Here is an 18,207-nt window from a genome sequence, read left to right as displayed (position 1 = left end):
TGGATGAAGTTTAAGCAGGCTGCCACTAGGTGGCAATGCTCGCCTGGGTCTGTGCTACAAATGTTCACAGCCTCTTCAAAGTCCAGGGAAAGCGAACAGTTAGTCCTACCTCTGTCACCCCAAACCCAAAATGCCTCAAGCTCTCTCATTCAATCCTTCCACCCCCATCCAAGGATGATCCTTCGTCCACAAACTTCAGAGCATTAGAATTACAAGATTTTTCTCTTTGGCAGTGATTCTAGATATTATCTATTATATTTCAACTCTCCAGAGTTCCAGGACAAGGAAATACAGGACAGGCAAGCCCCAAGCCTCACAATAATAGAATAATTCGCAGCAATCAGTTTAGTTCAGATATCTCAAACTTCAGATCCCAAAACAAATAGCCTGAGCTATTTGTTCATGAGAAATTCACGTACAGAGGAGACTGGGAAGATGGCTCAGTTCAAAGCCCTCTTGCACAATCCTGATGACCAGAGTTCTGAGCCCCAGAATCCATGAAATGCTAGACACAAGTAGTGCTCTGTAATCCCAATTCACTTATGGCAGTGGGAGGCAGACTCAGGTGGGTTCCAAAGTTCACAGGCCAGCTCATGTGGAATTTGCAGAAGCAAACAAAAAGAGACTCTGTTTCAAAAGAAGCTGGAAGACAAGAACAATACCCCAAGGTTGTCCTCTGAATTCCGCACACATCACATGGCATATGCACTTTAGCAGGGCCCTTCCAAAGTAAAAGTGAGGAATGTCTTTGAGCCTGTAGGAGGAGAATCTCTGTCCTTTCACTTTGCCAGAGGTTGGAAATGTCAGAGGAGTCTGGCCTTTTATTATGTCTCCCTCCCTAGAGGAGTTCTCCTTTCTTAGGAGACATCACCACCCACTTTCCACAAGGTTACATCCTTCCTGGAGATTTGAGAATCCTAGGAATATTGTCCTTTCCTAGAATTCCCGACCCTCTATCTAGACACCTGGTGTCAGGGCAGAACTGACTAGTTCAGTCCCACTCCATAAAAGACCCAAGCCTGGCTCAGCTGGGTAGGAGCCTTGTCTTTTTTCCTTCTCTTAAGCTCTAAATTTGTCTCCCTTTCCTAAGATGTAAACCCTCTCTCTCTCTCTCTCTCTCTTTCTCTCTCTCTCTCTCCATATGTGTGTGTGTATATATATATATATATGAATGATATCTTTCTAAAGCTTATCCTCTGGTCTGAGGGTTTCATTTGTCAAAATTCACAAGCATCTGGAGGCTGATGTCTCAGTGAGAGCTGTGTGTGACTGCTGAACTTTTGGGACTCTAGCACCTGGGTTATTTCCCAACCAAACACCAAGATAAGGTTCGGTTGCTCTCAAAGATACTCCAAATTTTTGTATTATAGATACACAATCATACACACATGTGTGAGCACACACACCTAGAGAAGTTCCTGAGCAGACTCGACATGACACCTCCATGGGATCCCAGTGCAGAAGTCAATCCCATTCCCTGCTGTGCTGCAGCTGACCCTGAATTCCACTTGTGCCCTCACATTTGTTTTCTTTCTGTGGTGCTGGGATCAAATTCTGCTTCTTCTGCATGTAAGACAAGCACACTGAATTACAGCTTCAGCCCCTGCATTTCCTTAGGTTTTTTGTAATTTTTGTTTTTTTAAGGTAGGGTCTCATTCTAGCTCAGGCTGACCTAGAATTCACTACATACTCTCAAGGTGGCTTCAAACTCACAGCACTCCTTCTACCTCTGCCTCCCAAAGGCTGGGATTAAAGGCTTACACCACCATGGCAGGCTTTTTATTTTTGAGACAGGGTCTTGTATATCACAAATGGCTCTCAAACTCATTACCACAAAATTACTATAGCCTAGCCAGGTGTGGTGGCACACACCTTTGATCCCAGTACTTGGGAGGCTGGGGTAGAAGGATCACTGTGAGCTTGAGGCCACTCTGAGACTACATAGTGAATTCCAGGTCAGTCTGGGCTACAGTGAGACCCTATTTGAGCAATAAAAAAGAAAAACGTTGCTGTAGTCCAAGTGTACACCACCATGCTAAGTTTATGTGGTACTAGGGATCAACACTAGAGTTTTGTATATGTGAGGCAAGCACTACCAGTTGAGCCCCTTCTCAGCTCTACATTCATTTCCATTCCTAGAGAAGCTATGATTTGCTTGCTGCCAGCAACTAGCTCTGCTCTTTGACCCTTACACCTGACCTTTCTTCATTTGCCCTCACCTTCCCCTCCCCATTTGTGACAGGTGTTTAAAGTCTGAAAGGTCCTAGCTGAAAATACCATACTTATGTGGGTGGGACCCAGTGATGTCTGACTCATTGCAGACTGGCCCTTAACACAGCCTCCCTGCATTAGTCATGTGACCCCACGTTTTGGCAGTCATCCAAAATGTACTCTTCTCATAGCAGCTTCATGCAGCCATCATTTGTAAGCATTTTCTATGCATCTATCACATAGGATCAGGCTCTGTGTTTGTTTATAAAAACAGATACACAACTGGGCATGGTGGCACATGCCTTTCATCCTACCACTCAGAAGGCGGAGTTAGGAGGATTGATGTGGGTTCAAGCACAGCCTGGACTACACAGTGAATTCCAGGTCACTCTGAGCTAGAGTAAGACCCAACCTCAGAAACCACAACAGTTATACCACTTTCATGTCAAAACTAGACAAGCAATTGATAAAAGTATGATCAAACATCTAGTGTACAATAATAGAATGAGAGTATAGAACAGAGTCTTCTGTCAAAGAGAAATGAAAAATCATTCTGGAATCAAGATCACTTCAAAATCTTTATCTACACACAGAAAAAAAAATCGACACATAGTCTCACTCATCTACAACACCTATCCTGAATCTACCCAAGATACCTTACATACCCAGCAAGCACCTCATGGACTAGACAATAGGATGGATGGGGAGGGCGGGGAGGGCATCGAAGGGTAGAAAACAGTAATCTGGACCCAAACGGCAATGGTACCATAAAATTCTACTTCCTAAAAGACAGACCCAATGGCTGAACCTTCACTAGACCCTTACAGGAAACACCTGAACCACGAGACACTGGAGAGGGTAAGATCAAGACTAACCTAAATCTTCTACATCTTCCCTCCCTCCCTCTCCTCCTCTCCCCCCCCCCCCTCTCCTCTCTAACTCTTGTATATTAGTTATGTTTTTCCTCAATTTCTTAGTGGGCACCGACCTGTAACCCCCACTTTCAGATTGGGGCTAACATCCACAATGAGCTTTTGATCAGAGAAACCTACAAGGTTTCCCAAAACAATGACAGACTTCTATCAGAGTACTTGATGACCCACCAAAGGCCAGTGGTAAGACCCTATTGCTGAAGACTCCATACGCAGCTGACACATAAAATGGAATGGCATGGCTGGAAGCCAGGAGAGAGTCAGTCCCCAGATAGTCAGCATGTCTAGTGCCAGAAGGTGCTACATGGGCGACTGGGGGAAATGACCAATATCTGTCCAAGCAACTCATTGTCTAACCTAATTAGCAACAAATAACCTGATGTGATGTCCACACAAATGCAATAGGGGTACACAGCCATGGTGAGGAACCAACTGCTCTTGATTTGGCTAACTGATCCCCTCAATGGTACGAGACCCATAGCTGGAGCTGGGAAACAAGTCAGAACCATACCCAAACACAAGCCCACTCTACAATATCAAGCTACCATCAATCACGGGGTATAAGAGGGCCTACACCTATCATACTGTCTATCAAAAAAGTAACTGTTATCTCAATTTTCCGGGTGCTAACTTACTCTCCGTTGGAGAATCTGCTTCTCTTTTTCAGATAGATACAGATCCTAAGAAGAGAGCTGCCCCAACATACCTCAAAAGGGGCCCGATTGAAACTAAGGACAAGTGGCGAAACAAGCAAGGGTGATGTTTTCCTGATGAACTGGATACCAGCACAAAGGGGAAGGAGACCAACACAGAGAAAAATCAACTCCTACCAAATCAGAGAGCCAGAGCCTCAGAGGCCCCCAACACCTCATCATTGAAGCAGACCAAAAATGAGCCCAACATGGCTCAGGGAAATTTTGCGGAAGAGGGGGCAGAAAGAATGTCAGAGTCACATGTTGGGTCATGATATGCAGAGACATTTAGTGTACCAATAACAGTGGGCTAACTCCACAATGCACGACCCATTTACATCAACAAGGAGGGTCCAATGGGAGGGGGTAGATCATGGATGAGCCTAAACAATGCTACCAAACTGCCTGTATTTGCTGAAAAGAAAACTAATAAATTAAATTAAAAAAGATAAAAAATAAAGATTTGTAGAATATTAAAAAAATCTTTATCTACAAAATAAGAATGCTAATCTCTGCCCAAGCAAGTATGAAAATTCTGAAGCTAAATCTATATTTCCATATTCCTCAGTCCAGCTCCTAGCTCAGAGTAAATGTTCAAGACTGCTTTTTTTTTTTCTTTTTTTTTTTTTTTGGTTTTTTGAGATAGGGTCTCACTCTAGCCCAGGCTGACCTGGAATTCACTATGGAGTCTAAGGTGGCCTCGAACTCACGGCAATCTTCCTTCTTCTGCCTCCTGAGTGCTGGGATTAAAGGTGTGTGCCACCACGCCCGGCTCAAGACTGCTTTTTGATTTTTCCCTCCTTGTATAAGCAATCCTTTGTGGGAACATAGAGGGGAAAAGAAGTTAACTAAGAGCTTCCTGACAAGCTGGGTGTGGTGGCGCATGCCTTTAATCCCAGCAATTGGGAGGCAGAGGTAGGAGGATCATGGTGAGTTTGAGGTCACCCTGAGACTCCATAGTGAATCCCAGGTCAGCCTGAACTGGAGTGAGTGAGACCCTACCTTGAAAAACCAAAAAAATAAAAAATAAAAAAGCATTTCTGCAAAGCAAGCAAAACTCAAGTTGCGGTTGGAAGGGTGAATGGGAACTTGGGAGCACAGGAGAAGGCTCCAGGCAGAGGACAAAGCACTTCCTGGAAGCTGTCACTGGCAGACCTCGGGAGTCAGATTCAGGGACAGAGTTGAGCATCGTGAGACTGTGGGGAAGTGATGCTGATAAGAAACAGAGGAGGCCAAAAGCGGTCCTGGCAGAACAGACAGCATGGCAGATGGAGGTCTTCCTAACAGACTGGCTTATCTGGGCAGACATTTCCAGGCCCTAGGGCTCTTCAGGAAAAGCATGCCCTCAGCTAACATGTGGCAGGTCCCAAAGGCAGTAACAGCTGGAGGCTGTCAGCCAAACACACTCTTGGCAGCTGAACAGCAAGTTTTTTTCTTGAAGATCTACGAGGCATACTTCCAAATCTGTCACAAGAGGTATTTTGTATTTGTATTTTGTATTTGGCATACTTCCAAATCTGTCACAAGAGGTATTTTGTCCTACTTCCTCTCAACCTTCCAGAGCACTCTCACTTGCCCAGACACTGTGCCAAGTCCTCCTTTCACTGACTCACAACAGCACTTTGAGATAGGGGACATTACACTTTGCTAAGGAGCAAAGCATAGTTTGCTCCACATGCTCTCGAGCTGCTGAAAGGGTCCTGATGGCTGCTGTGTGCTCCAGCAGATGTGACTCCAGGGAGCCAGTGAGGGTGCCTTGGGATGCAGGAAGAAACAAGTTCCAGTTAATGACTCTGTTCTTAGAATAAGCTTAAAAGGCAACCTTTAAAGATAACCTTCAGGGTAGATAGTGGATGAATTTGAAAGGATTTGGTGCTCTTTAATGTGAGAGGAAAAATGAGAAAGGGAACATGAGATTGGGGGAGGAGGAGAGGAAGAGGGATGGGAGAAGAGAGGAGGTGAGAAAGAAAGAGAGAAAAGCAGAGGCCTTCAGAGGAATGGGCAGAGAGTGATGCAATTGATGGCTGGCTGATTCTGTGACATTTTGGCACTTTGGTTAGTGGAAAATGATGAAAATGCTGGATTTCATATTTGTGTTGATGCTGGTTATGCAAAGGTAACAGTACAGATAGCAGATTCCTGAGGCACAGGGAGGTAAGAGCACATAAGGTTCTAGAAATTCATAGGTATCTTGGTGTGGAAACTTGGGCTCAAGGCAATCTATGTCTCAGGAATGGTGTGTGTGTGTGTCACTGTCACCAGGTAACAACATCCACTTTGCAGAACGTGTGTGTGGGGGGAGGATGTGTCCCATATCAGAGATGGAAAGAGAAGTTAGTGATGCTTATGAAAGGTCTAACTCCATTTGCATCTTGAAGCCTATAATAGGTACATCTTATGCAAATATAGAATCTCTTCTAATTCCCTTCCAGTTTTTGTTTGAATGCATTGCTCCATATCCCTGACAAGCAGATTTCTTCAAATCACCAAGAAACTCAATGTCTTTGGGAGTAATCCTTTCCAGTTTTGAAAAATTCTGGGGTTGGGAATTGTTTTTATATTGTAAAATAAAATTTTCATTATGTATTCATCTAACAGATGCTATGGGTTGGTTCTATGTACCAAGGACACAAGTCCCCACTCCTGTGTTTATAATGGGAACGAAGACTAAAGGAATATAAGACATAGCCTATGCTATGTGGTTCTATATGTGCTTGCCAGCACATACTAAAAAGCAAAATAAATACACTTCAGGGCGGGGATGTGGATTAGAGGTATATGTTTATTACATCAGATGATAAAGGCACACGATGATGACAGGGACCCTCAGGGTCTCTGATGAGGACATTTGGGGCCTTGTGGACCACATGGAAATTCACCTGTGAAGTTGTAGATGCATGCCATTGCCTTCCAGTTCTGAGAAGCACTCTTTGTTTGAAGAAAGCAGACCTGATATTTGAAGATTGCTGTTTTGCACTTCACTATGGAAACTGAGAACTTATTACCTCCGGTGGGGGCAGGCTGCTTGCAGCCTGGGAGCAGGTGAGTGGCCGCAGGACAGAGCATGTACAGAGGCTCTGCCCAGCCTGTACCACCTGCAGGAGCCGAGTTTCCAAAGTAGAAATGTTTGCCACATCAGTGCCAGCTATAGTGGACTTCGCTGTCTCCCAGGAGAACTGGGAGCCACCTGAGGGGTTATCCTGGGGATGGGATCCTCATAGGACACAAGAGCTAGCAATTACAGCTTGCAGACACTGCTGCTTTCACGACCTGCTTTCCTCGGACTGCACACACTCCCATTGCCCATGCCCTGCCTCACTGCACACTGGAGTGGCCCCAGATTGGCACACGATACACCATAAATTACATGCCTGCAATTGAACTCTTGACCTATTTTATTTGGAGATTGCACCTTGCTACGTTACCCAAACTGGGCTCAACCATCATCATCCTGCCTGTTTCCAAAGGAGCTGGGGTGACATGTATCCCAAATCTCAATTGTTAGAATCTTCTTGTGAGACCTGGTTTCTAGCCCAGGCAGGCTTTGAACTTAGTATGTAGCCAAGGATGACCTTTTCTTTGCCAAGGATGATCTTATACTTACTTTTTAAATTTTACTTACAATTTACAATTTTTATACATGTGTTTAATATATTTTGATCATAATCTCCTCTCATTGTCTTCTCTTGTTTTGTCTCCCTGTTCCTCTTTAACTGAACCCCTTCTTTTTCTCAACTACTCTCCTACTCTCTCTTCTACTTTGATGCCTTTTTCTGTTTTTCTTTTCTTTTCTTTTCTTTTTTTTTTTTTGACTTTTTGAGGTAGGGTCTTACTGTAGTCCAGGCTGACCTGGAATTCACTCTGTAGTCTCAGGGTGGCCTCGGACTCATAGTAATCCTCCTGCCTCTGCCTCCCAAGTACCAGGATTAAAGGCGTGCCCCACCACGCCGGGCTGCTTTTCTTGAATGTATGTATGTGATCCACTGAGTTGAATTAGGGCTGCCCACATGAGCATGGGTACTGGGTGTTGCACACAGGTTCACATTGCTGGCAGAAATCACCTGGCCAAGAGCAGCTTGTGGGAGAAAAAGATTTATTTTGGCTTATAGACTCAAGGGGAAGCTCCATGATGGCAAGGAAAATGATGGCATGAGCAGAGAGGGTGGACCTCACCCCCTGGCCAATAGCAACAGGAAAGTGTGCCAAACACTGGTAAGGGGATGCTGGCTCTAACACCCATAAGCCCGCCCCCAACAATATACTCCTCCAGGAGGCATTAATTCCCAAATCTCCATCAGCTGGGAACCCAGCATTCAGAACACCTAAGTTTATGGGGGACACCTGAATCAAACCACCATAGTGGGGGATTATTTACCAAAGCATGTGCAATTTACCAGTAGCTATACCACTACAGAAAGTGTCTCCTGCTCCCCCAGCAACCATTAATTGCCAATAACTTCTTAGGGAGGGATGTGGGCCTCAAACCCAAACCGTCCTTCATCATCCACAATGAAATGTTGAGTGGTGCAATGCTGTGCAGGTTTTGTGCAGTCAACCACAGTTGCTGTGAGGTCATGAATGCAATGGCCATGTCATGTCTCAAGACAGTGTTCCATAGCACGCCCTCTTATCCTCTGCCTCTTATGTTCTAACTGCCTCCTCTTCCACAATGTTCCTTGAGCCTTGGAGGCAATGGTATAAATGTCTCATTAAGTGTTAAGAACTCTACAGTTACTTACTCTCTGTACTTTGATGGGATTTAAAATTTTATTTATTTATTTATTTAGGAGAGAGAGATTGATTATGGGTGCACCAGGGCCTCCAGCTGCTGCAAACAAACTCTACATGCATGAGCCACTTTGTGTGCCTGGCTTTATATGGGTACTAAGGATTAAAATCTGGGCCATCAAGCTTTGTGACCAAATGCCTTTAACTGCTGAGCCATCTCTCCAGCCTTTGATGAGTTTTGAGTCTCCTCAGTAATCATTTCCAACTCCAAAAGAAGCTTCCAGCCAAAGGTAAGAGCAGCCCTAATCTAAGGGGCAAAAATATAAATATTTAGGGGGTAACTTGATGGGTATAACATATCCACTTAGCCAAACAGCAGTAGTAGCTTTCCTGACAGTTTGAAGTGCCATCCCAGGTTCAGAGTTTCCTGTAAGACTTGAGGAGACCTCTGTTGCAAGTACGTTACAATCCAAACTGTGCTCTGCTCAGTCCGCTCTCACTTATTTCCTCACAGTATTTGTCTCTGAGAACCTCTGAATTGTGAGAACCCAGATTATGCTCAAAATCTCCATCTCAAGCTCTGTTTGGTTTTTGTTTTTAGATTTTGTTTTTTAAATACTGGTTAATCATCATTTTCATTTTGACTGAATTTGAAATCATCTGGGTGTCTTTGAAGAGTGTTTCCAGAGAGGTTTAACTGAGAAAGGAAGACCCACCTTGAATGTGAGGGAGAGTGCCATCTAATGGTCTTGGGTCCTGGGCTATAGAAGGAGGAAGTGTTCATCTCTCTGCTTCCTGACTGCAGACACATCGTGGCCAGCTGCCTCAGGCTCCCGCCATCATGCCTCTCCCACCATGATGGACTGGACCCTACAACTGTGAGCCAAAATAAACTCTTTCTTCATTTTTTTTTTTTTTAGGCATTTTGTCACGGCAAGGAGAAAAGTAACTAACAAAGTACCTAACAAGTATTAATCCCCAAAACTGCTCTTACAAGTAGATGTTTGCCCCTCATTTTACCACTGAGTACACATGAGTGTGTAAGGAGGAGCTCAAGGCACCATTTTGATTCTAGAAGCAGAGGCTGGCCTCTGACCTATTGAGGGTGTGCTACTCTTTGGGAAAGCCTGTTGTGAATGTCAGCTGACGGAGCTGGGGAGGCAGGCTGACAGGACTACACGCTGCTCTGTGGGGGAGGGGAGGGCTGTCATAGCAGCAGGTAAAGTTGAGGCCCCAGGTGCACATCAGTGAGCTTGTTTAGCTTCACTGAAGTGGGGTTACAGTGGAAGCTGTCAGTTGTTTTTCTATACCTGGGATTTGGGTACACAGGGGCATAAGGGTATAGCTGGGCACCCACTGAAGTCATATAGCTAAGCACAGCAGGGCTCAGAGGAAGACCATCTGTCTCCAGTTTCTTTGTTCAAGGCACTGGGGACTGAATCTAGGGCCTCCTGCATGCTAGCCAAGTCCTCTATTGCTGAGCCAGTCACTGCATTGACTGGGATTGCATCAATTTTGGCTACTGCTGTTCCTTCCCTCCCACCAAACACACCTTTCAGGCTGTTCACCAGGAAGCTTCTGACTTGTTAAACCAAGAACTACTTCCAGTTTACTAGAAAAATTATATAGCCCAGGTTGGCCTTGATCTGGCTGTATGGCTCAAAGATGACCTTGAACTATTGATCTTCCTGCTGAGATCATAGGCATTTGCAACCACAATAGGTTTATGGGGGTGGTAGGGATTGAACAAGGTCTTTATACATAGTATGCAACTGAGCCATGTCCCTAGCCCTGGAAAAAGTTGATACTCATAATTCGCAGCCCTCTCTTGCTTCTGTGGCTCCCAGTTTAGAAAGGCTTGCTGAGCACACATTTTGCACATGACTAGGGCTGGGTTATGTGCCCATAAGAATGGGTGGTTCAGGACACTTTGCACCCTATGTGTCTCTTGCCACACCCCTGTACTATTGAGAAATGGATTATGAGTTCACTGTCTTCAGATAAAGAATCCAGTTGGTCCTGAGAGTCCTAGTAAACTGCCCCTGCTCCTCTGCCTATTATCTCCTCAGACTTTGTCAGTGGGGAGGAAGGTGGAATGAAGGAGATAGATGTCTAGAATTCGTGTCAGCTGTTAAATCTCCTTAGGTATATGCTCAGTCCTATAGAGCTAAGAAATATTTTCAAATTTTTGCTAGGCGTGGTGGCACATACCTTTAATCCCAGCACTTGGGAGGCAGAGGCAGGAGGATCACCGAGAGTTTGAGACCACCCTGAGACTACATAGTATATTCTAGGTCAGCCTGAACTAGAGTGAGACCCTACCTCAAAACAAACAAACAAAACAGAACAAAAATGTATATTTTTAAAAATTTGTATGTGTGTATGGGATGTGTGCCATGGCTTGTGTGTGGTCAGAGGACAGCTCTAAGGTGTCTTAGATTCACCTTCTTTGAGACAGGGTCTCTTGCCACTCAAATAAACTGCCAAACTGCAAATGAGCTGTCAGACTGCAAACGAGCATCAGACTAGCAGGCCCCCAAGCTCTGGATTCTTCTGGCTCTGCCTCTCATTGTCGCAGGCACACTGGCCTCTGAGATGCATGTGCCACATTGAGCTCTATGTGAGTGCTGGGGGACTGAACCTGGCCAGTAGGTTTTGCAAGAAAATACCTTTAACTGCCTAGCCATTACCGGGCCCAAGAAATATTTTCTACAGATAACCAGGCATGGAGTTAGTAAGGGAAAGTGGGAGACATTAGGATGGGGGAAACAGAGGGTGCTGGAGGGATTTCTCAGTGGTTAAAGGTGCTTGCTTGCAAAGCCTGATGGCTTGAGTTCAATTCCCCAGTACTCATGTAAGCCAGACACACAAACTGGTGCAGGCATCTGGAGTTAGAGTGCAGTGGCTGGAGGCCCTGGTGTGCCCATTCTCTTCTCTCTGTCTCTTTGCTTGAAAGTAAATTAATAATAATTAAAAGTTTTTAAAAGGTGAGAAACAGCTGTTTGGATGCCAATGCCATTGTTCTCCTGTAACCTTCTCCAGTCTTAGCAGAATTTGTTTGCTCTAAGCAAGCTTCCCTGGGAGAGTGATGGCATAGTCGACATAGGGAACTGTTATTCCCAACAGGTTCACTGTCACAGGGCTCTCATGTTCAGCTGATTTGGCTCCTGTAAGAATGGGTCAGGCTCTTGGGTGGATATCTAGTGCTTTTTAGTCTTAAATCATGAGTGAGCTGCTGTGACTGCCCTCATCTGAGGCCAGGTATCATGAAGACCGATCACAACTCGCACCTACAGTCTGTTCCACAGACTTGTCCTTGGCTGCTGCGACCCACAGCTCTGAGGCTGCTGGTAAAACTTACATCACAGGACAGGAGTGAAATAGACATATGCTCTGCTTATTTTCTTTGTTATTTATTACTGGGGGTCTCACATGGTGGCCTAGGCAGGCCTGAAGCTCACTGTGTAACCCAGACTGAGCTAAAACACAGTGAAGAAGGGCAGAAGAAAGCTAGCTTCTTTTAGGTAGTTTCAGTTAAGAGATTGAGTTCCAGAGGGAACCAGGAGAAGCCACCCCAAATGCCACCTTGCCCTGGCATAAGAACAGAACTCTTGGTAGAAATGGAACTTGTGTCTGATTGAGACTGATCTATAGCAGCCCCTGCTGCCCACAGTCTAGTGCAGTGCCCCAGGTGGGCTGGGGCTGGGTCCACCTGGGACTTCCCCTTCCTTATAAAGACTCTCATCATCTTCCTGGCTGGCTTTTTTCTCTCTGCAGGATTCTCCTGGACTTACCCCTGAGCTTCTTGGATACACGAGTCTAGCTTCTTCCTCACCTAGCCTGACTGGGTGGGGGTAGGGGGAAGAGCAGAACACTGTTTCTTGGTCTGGGGAACACTTCTGCTTGATAGTTTGGGGTAACTTCTCAATTTGATTACATGCATGATTTGCCTCTCATTTCTGAATCTACCACATGTGTATTTCCGTTACATTCTACATCTACCATGTGGATGCTCTCAAATTTCCTTAAACTCAGGGTAACAATGAGTGTAACTCTCTTTATTGCTCATTTCTCCTCTGAGTATCTTGGTCTCTGCTTTGATATTTTCCCTCTTATTCTTCCTTGAGCCACACCGCTTGCCAAGTGTGTTCCCTCTAAGTCTCCCTATCTTCCCCATGATGCAGCTGTACTCTAATCTCTCCTTGAAAGCTTTAATTTCTCTTAAATGGGCTTTATAAACTCCCCTCCACATGCTTGGGGCTCTACTCCAGTCTTTCCTTAAAAATTTCTATTTTTCTTAAAATAAACCTTATAAACTATGCAGTGTTTTCCACAGGAAAGTGTGTTTCCTACTTCCCACGTGTTTATGACTCTGCTTCAGCCTTCCTTCCTAGATCCCAATCTCCCTTAAAATAAACCCCAGAATTTGTGATTTCTAAATAAACTTAATAATCCATAACTTATCCTTCTTGAGTTTATCTTTATCAATTCTTTGTTAGAAGTAGAACCCAAACTTGGGGCTCATAAATTTGGGGGACTCCTCCTGAGCCCCAAATCCTGCATCAACAGCAATCCTCCTGTGTTAGTCCCATAAGTGCTGGGTTTACAGGCATAAACCATGATGCCTGGCAGGTATACTTTATTTTATAACATTTCAGCTGCACAGTGACGAGAGTTCATATAATTTATTGCCCTTTGATTAATTTCTATATTCTCTACCAAATTTATGCATATTACATCTTATATTGATTTGGTATCTTTCTGTAATAGTCTTCATGGTTTTTATATCTTACATGGAGATTACTAGGAAAAAAGATTGTTTCTGTAATTCTTCATATTTTTTCTTTTTGAGTCAGTGTCCATATCTCAGTCTAGTCTCATACTAGTCCTTGTGCCTCAGCCTCCCACCTACGGAGATCACCAGCATGAGACACTACACCCAGTTTAGTTATATTATTTAGGAAATAATGATAAGAAAAAGTCCACACATGTTCAGTATTAAATATTGCTAGAAAATATCAAAGAATATTTTCAGGACACAATACTAGGATGAAGATAGGAAAAGGGTGGGTAAATGTATATACTATGCTTCTCAAACTGCCAGGTAAGCACTTCTCTTAATATTCACACCCTTATATTAATGCTACTCTCACTTTGGGTAGAGAATCTTCTCTTTTCAGAAGGCAGTGACCTTGGGGCCACTCAGAAGGTATCACAGTGCTGGAAAGAAGTGACTGGAGTACCGAGTAACATCTTGATCGATCACATCTTCCAAGGCTCAGGGTCTAATGAGGAAGAGGTGGCGTAAAGAATATAAGAGCCAAAGGAAGGGTAGGACTCCTTACAATGTGCTCCCTCCCGACATAAAATGGCCTCCATATCCATGACCTCATAGTGCCTGACACTAGCTACACAAGACTATCATAAGATGAGGAAAAGATGATGACATCAAAATAAAAGAGAGACTGATTGAGATGGGGAGGGGATATGATGGAGAATGTTATTTCAAAGGGGAAAATGGGGGGAGGGAGGGTATTACCATGGAATATTTTTTATAATCATGGAAAAAGTTAATAAAGATTGAGAAAAAAAAGATAGGAAAAGGGGGAACTAAGGAGGGAAGGGTTACTCGACAACAAGTTGATATTCAGCAAAACAAACAAACAAAAAAAAAAAAAGAAAAAACAAAGACAGAAAGAAAGGTATGGAAAGGCCTTTGGGTAGAGGGAGGGGATGGAGGAAATACACACAACTAATGGCAATGTGAATCAATTCTATAGAAACCTTCTTCCTGGACACCATTCTACAAGTCATTATTCTCAATAAGGGGGAGGGGCACCTGAACAGAAGAGCCCCTATAAAAGGTGAAGAAAGCATAACCCTAAAACCATGGACTCTGGCTAGTAATTCCCAGTATTAGATCCCCGCCCCCAGTGAGCATCAGGGAGACACAAGGTCCCCAAAATAATGCAGGCCATTGCCAAAATACTTGGTTACCTGCAACAGCTAAAAGGCAAGGCCCAGTTGCTGAAGATACCACAGCCTTCAACCACAGGACATCAAGTGACCATGTTAGAACTGAGAAAGAATCCAGTTCCCTTCTGGCTAGCCCTCACAGTGCTGGAAAGTGCTATGAGAGAGGCTGGAGAATAAGAGTTGCCAACAGGTTGAATATGCCAGAGATCCTGCCAATTACAAAATCAACCAGCTGCGCAAGAAGTACACACTTGTGTAATAGTGGCACACAGCTAATGTAGATAACCAATTGCTCTTGGATGAGACATGAGACCCACTCAGTGGGGAAGAACTCATATCTGGCTCTGGGAACCAAGCCAGATTCTCTAGGACAGGAAACCAATAGGCTCCAGAGAGAACCTCCACTGCTCTTTAGAAAAAGTGGACATACATATCAACACATCTCTCTAATAACTAGGCTTATTCCATTTTATTTAAACTGTTCTCACTTTATTTGGAGAACATGTTCTATATTACAGATGGAGTAGAATGCTGGGGAGAACCAGGACACATTAATTCATAAAGAAGAGAGAGCCAACTGTCTACCAGGAGAAGGGTCACTTCCATTTTATCTTTCTAGACTAAGAAGTCATTGCAGAGGGAGCGGTGACACTGCTTTCATGTGTAGCCTGAAAACCAGTTCTAGGGAAATGGTGAAAGACATGGTGGTCACTCAAACCTCTTAAAAACAGTGATCCAGAGTCCACAGAGAAAGCAACACTAAATCCAGTATCCTATCTTGCCCGCCAAGGCTCAGGGAACATTGCAGAAAAGGAGACAGAAAGACTATAAGAGCCTGGGTGGGTGGGAATCACCTGAAAATGACTGACTGAGGCCCCTTGGTCCCCCCTCCCCTCACCCAACAAATATCAGTAATACCACTGAAGAAGACCTGCAGCGGAATTGGGGCAGAAGAGAGGGATCTAAGAGTATAACCTTTTAATAAAAATCAATAAATACTGCAAAAAATTTTTTTCTTTTTTTTTTTTTGTGGTAGGGTCTCACTCTAGCTCAGCCTGACCTTGAATTCACTCTGTAGTCTTAGGATGGCCTCGAACTCATGATGATCCTCCTGCCTCTACCTCCTGAGTGCTGGGATTAAAGGCGCACCACCATGCCTAGATCCTGAAAAGATCTTTTGAAAAGGAATATTTATATTTTCAATCCCCTGTTGCTTGAATTTGTAATTGTGGAACTGATAGAGCTCAGGGCCAAATTTGAACTTAGTGCTGGGCTTAAAGTCAAAGCATTTGGGTTGAAGGTTAAAGCTCCTGCCTCTATATTATAGTGAACAAGACAGTCACATTTTCACAATGATAGAGAGACTGTAATCTTCTACTAGAAATCCTCCCTCAAGCAGGGCGTGGTGGCACACACCTTTAATCCCAGCACTCGGGAGCCAGAGGTAGGAGGATCACTATGAGTTTGAGGCCATTCTGAGACTACAGAGTGAATTTCAGGTCAGTCTGGGCTAGAGTGAGACCCTACCTTGAAAAAAAAAAAAACTGGGCTGGAGGGATGGCTTGGTGGTTAAGGTATTTGCCTGCAAAGCTAAAGGACCCAGGTTCTATTCCCCAGGACCCACCTAAGCCCACAAGGGCCACAAGGTGGCCCACACATCTGGAGTTCGTTTGCAGTGGCTGGAGGTCCTGGTGCACTCATTCTCTCCCCCTTGCTCTCTCTCTCAAATAAATATTTAATATGTATAAAGAAATGTTGAAAACAACAGATGGCTAAGTGTGCTTGCATTCATCAACAGAGTGTGTGTTTGCTCTGGATAAGGACAGAACAGGTCATGCTCCTAAATTTCCTTTCTTTAACAAATGTTTGCAAAATTATTGGGGTCAAAAGTTCCTTGCTTGGTCTTCTGAATCTGCATCGCTGTGGCCGCCTGCAGTAGCCTGGCCTCCTCCAGTGAGGGGCTGCGCTACAGTGGACACCTGCCTCCTGCAGCCCAGCGACCGATGCCTATGGCGACCACCCAGCAGCAAGAAGGTTGGTAACTGTTGGACTAGGTAATGCAGCTTTTGCATTTGCAGGGCGCTGTGCATTTCAGAGCTGGAACCCTTTAGAACAGCTAGTAACAGAAACAGCAAGAAAGATTTCATCTCCTCCCATCTGCTGGCAACGCCAAGATACAAATAACCCATAAGAGAATTATGATTTTGAATCATCCAAAGTAAATGAAGCAAAAGACTTACTGGAGGCAACCACCAAGCATTAATGGATGCTGTAGGACCACAGTGAAGGAAGAAAAAAATACAAGATTTAGAATCCTAAAAACTACTGTAAACCTTTTCTTCCATCATTAAGCTATGTAACAATAAAAGAATTTTATTTCCTTTTAAAGGAAACTTATAAGCTGATGCTTTTTTTCTCATTGTTATCTGTAAGATTCAAAAGATTTTGTTCTGTTACTCTATCCCCCAAACACACAGAAAAGCATGAATAGCATTTGGATTCTTGGGCAGGGTTAAACTTTTCTTTCTTTTTATTTATTTGTTTGTTTACTTATTTTTGTCTTTTTTTTTTTTTTTTTTTTTTTTTGAGGCAGGGTCTCACTCTAGCTCAGGCTGACCTGGAATTCACTATGTAGTCTCAGGGTGGCTTTGAACTCATGGTGATCCTGGTACCTCTGCTTCCTGAGTGCTGGGATTAAAGGTCTGTGCCACCACGCCCAGCTCAGATCTCATTTTGAATATTATCTTCTCATCATGTGATCTTGGGCACTTATTTAATTTGTGAGTGTGTAACCTCCATTTGTAAAATAGAGAAAATAATCCTGTCTCATAAGGTGGTTGTAAGGAATGAAGATGTCTAACTAATGTAGTCACATAGTGTGATGGTTTGATTCAGGTGTCCCCCATAAACTTAGGTGTTCTGAATGCTAAGTTCTCAGCTAATGGAGATTTGGGAATTAACGCCTCTTGGAGGCAGTGTATTGTTGGGGGCGGGCTTATGGGCATTATAGCCAGTTTCCCCTTGCCAGTGTTTAGCACACTCTCCTATTGCTATTGTTCATGTTATGTTGGCCAGGGGGTGATATTCACCCTCTGCTCATGCCATTTTTTTCTTATGCCATGATGGAGCGTTCCCTCAAGTCTATAAGCCAAGATAACCCTTTTTCTCCCAAAAGCTGCTGTTGGTCGGGTGATTTCTGCCAGCAAAGCGAACGGGACTGCAACGCATAGCAAATGTTCAAAAAATAAACTATTAGTATCATTTCTGCTTTCTACCAGAGTAACCAATTATATAACTGTTCTCTAATACATGCACATTTATTTCCTGCTTGTGTTTAAATATTCATGCCAGATGAAAAAAACTGAGATCCTGTTTCAAACAAAATAAAATAAAAAAACAAAAGAAAATGTTGGCTGAAGAGATGGCTTAGCAGTAAAGGCCTGTGAAGTCTAAAGACCCATATCAACTCTCCAGAACCCACATAAGCCAGATGGACAGTGAGGCAAGCATGCAATATTGCATATACATATGGGGGGGTACATGTGTCTGGAATTAGATTGCAGTGGCTGGAGGTCCTGGCTTGCCAATTCTCTCTCTCTTCCTCTCTCTCATTAAAAAAAAAAAAAAAAAAAAAAAAAAAAAAAAAAAGGCCAGTCTGTTGGGCTTGC

This window comes from Jaculus jaculus, chromosome 3 (genome assembly GCF_020740685.1).
Source record: "Jaculus jaculus isolate mJacJac1 chromosome 3, mJacJac1.mat.Y.cur, whole genome shotgun sequence".
Taxonomy (NCBI): domain Eukaryota; kingdom Metazoa; phylum Chordata; class Mammalia; order Rodentia; family Dipodidae; genus Jaculus; species Jaculus jaculus.
This window is presented reverse-complemented; position numbering follows the sequence as displayed.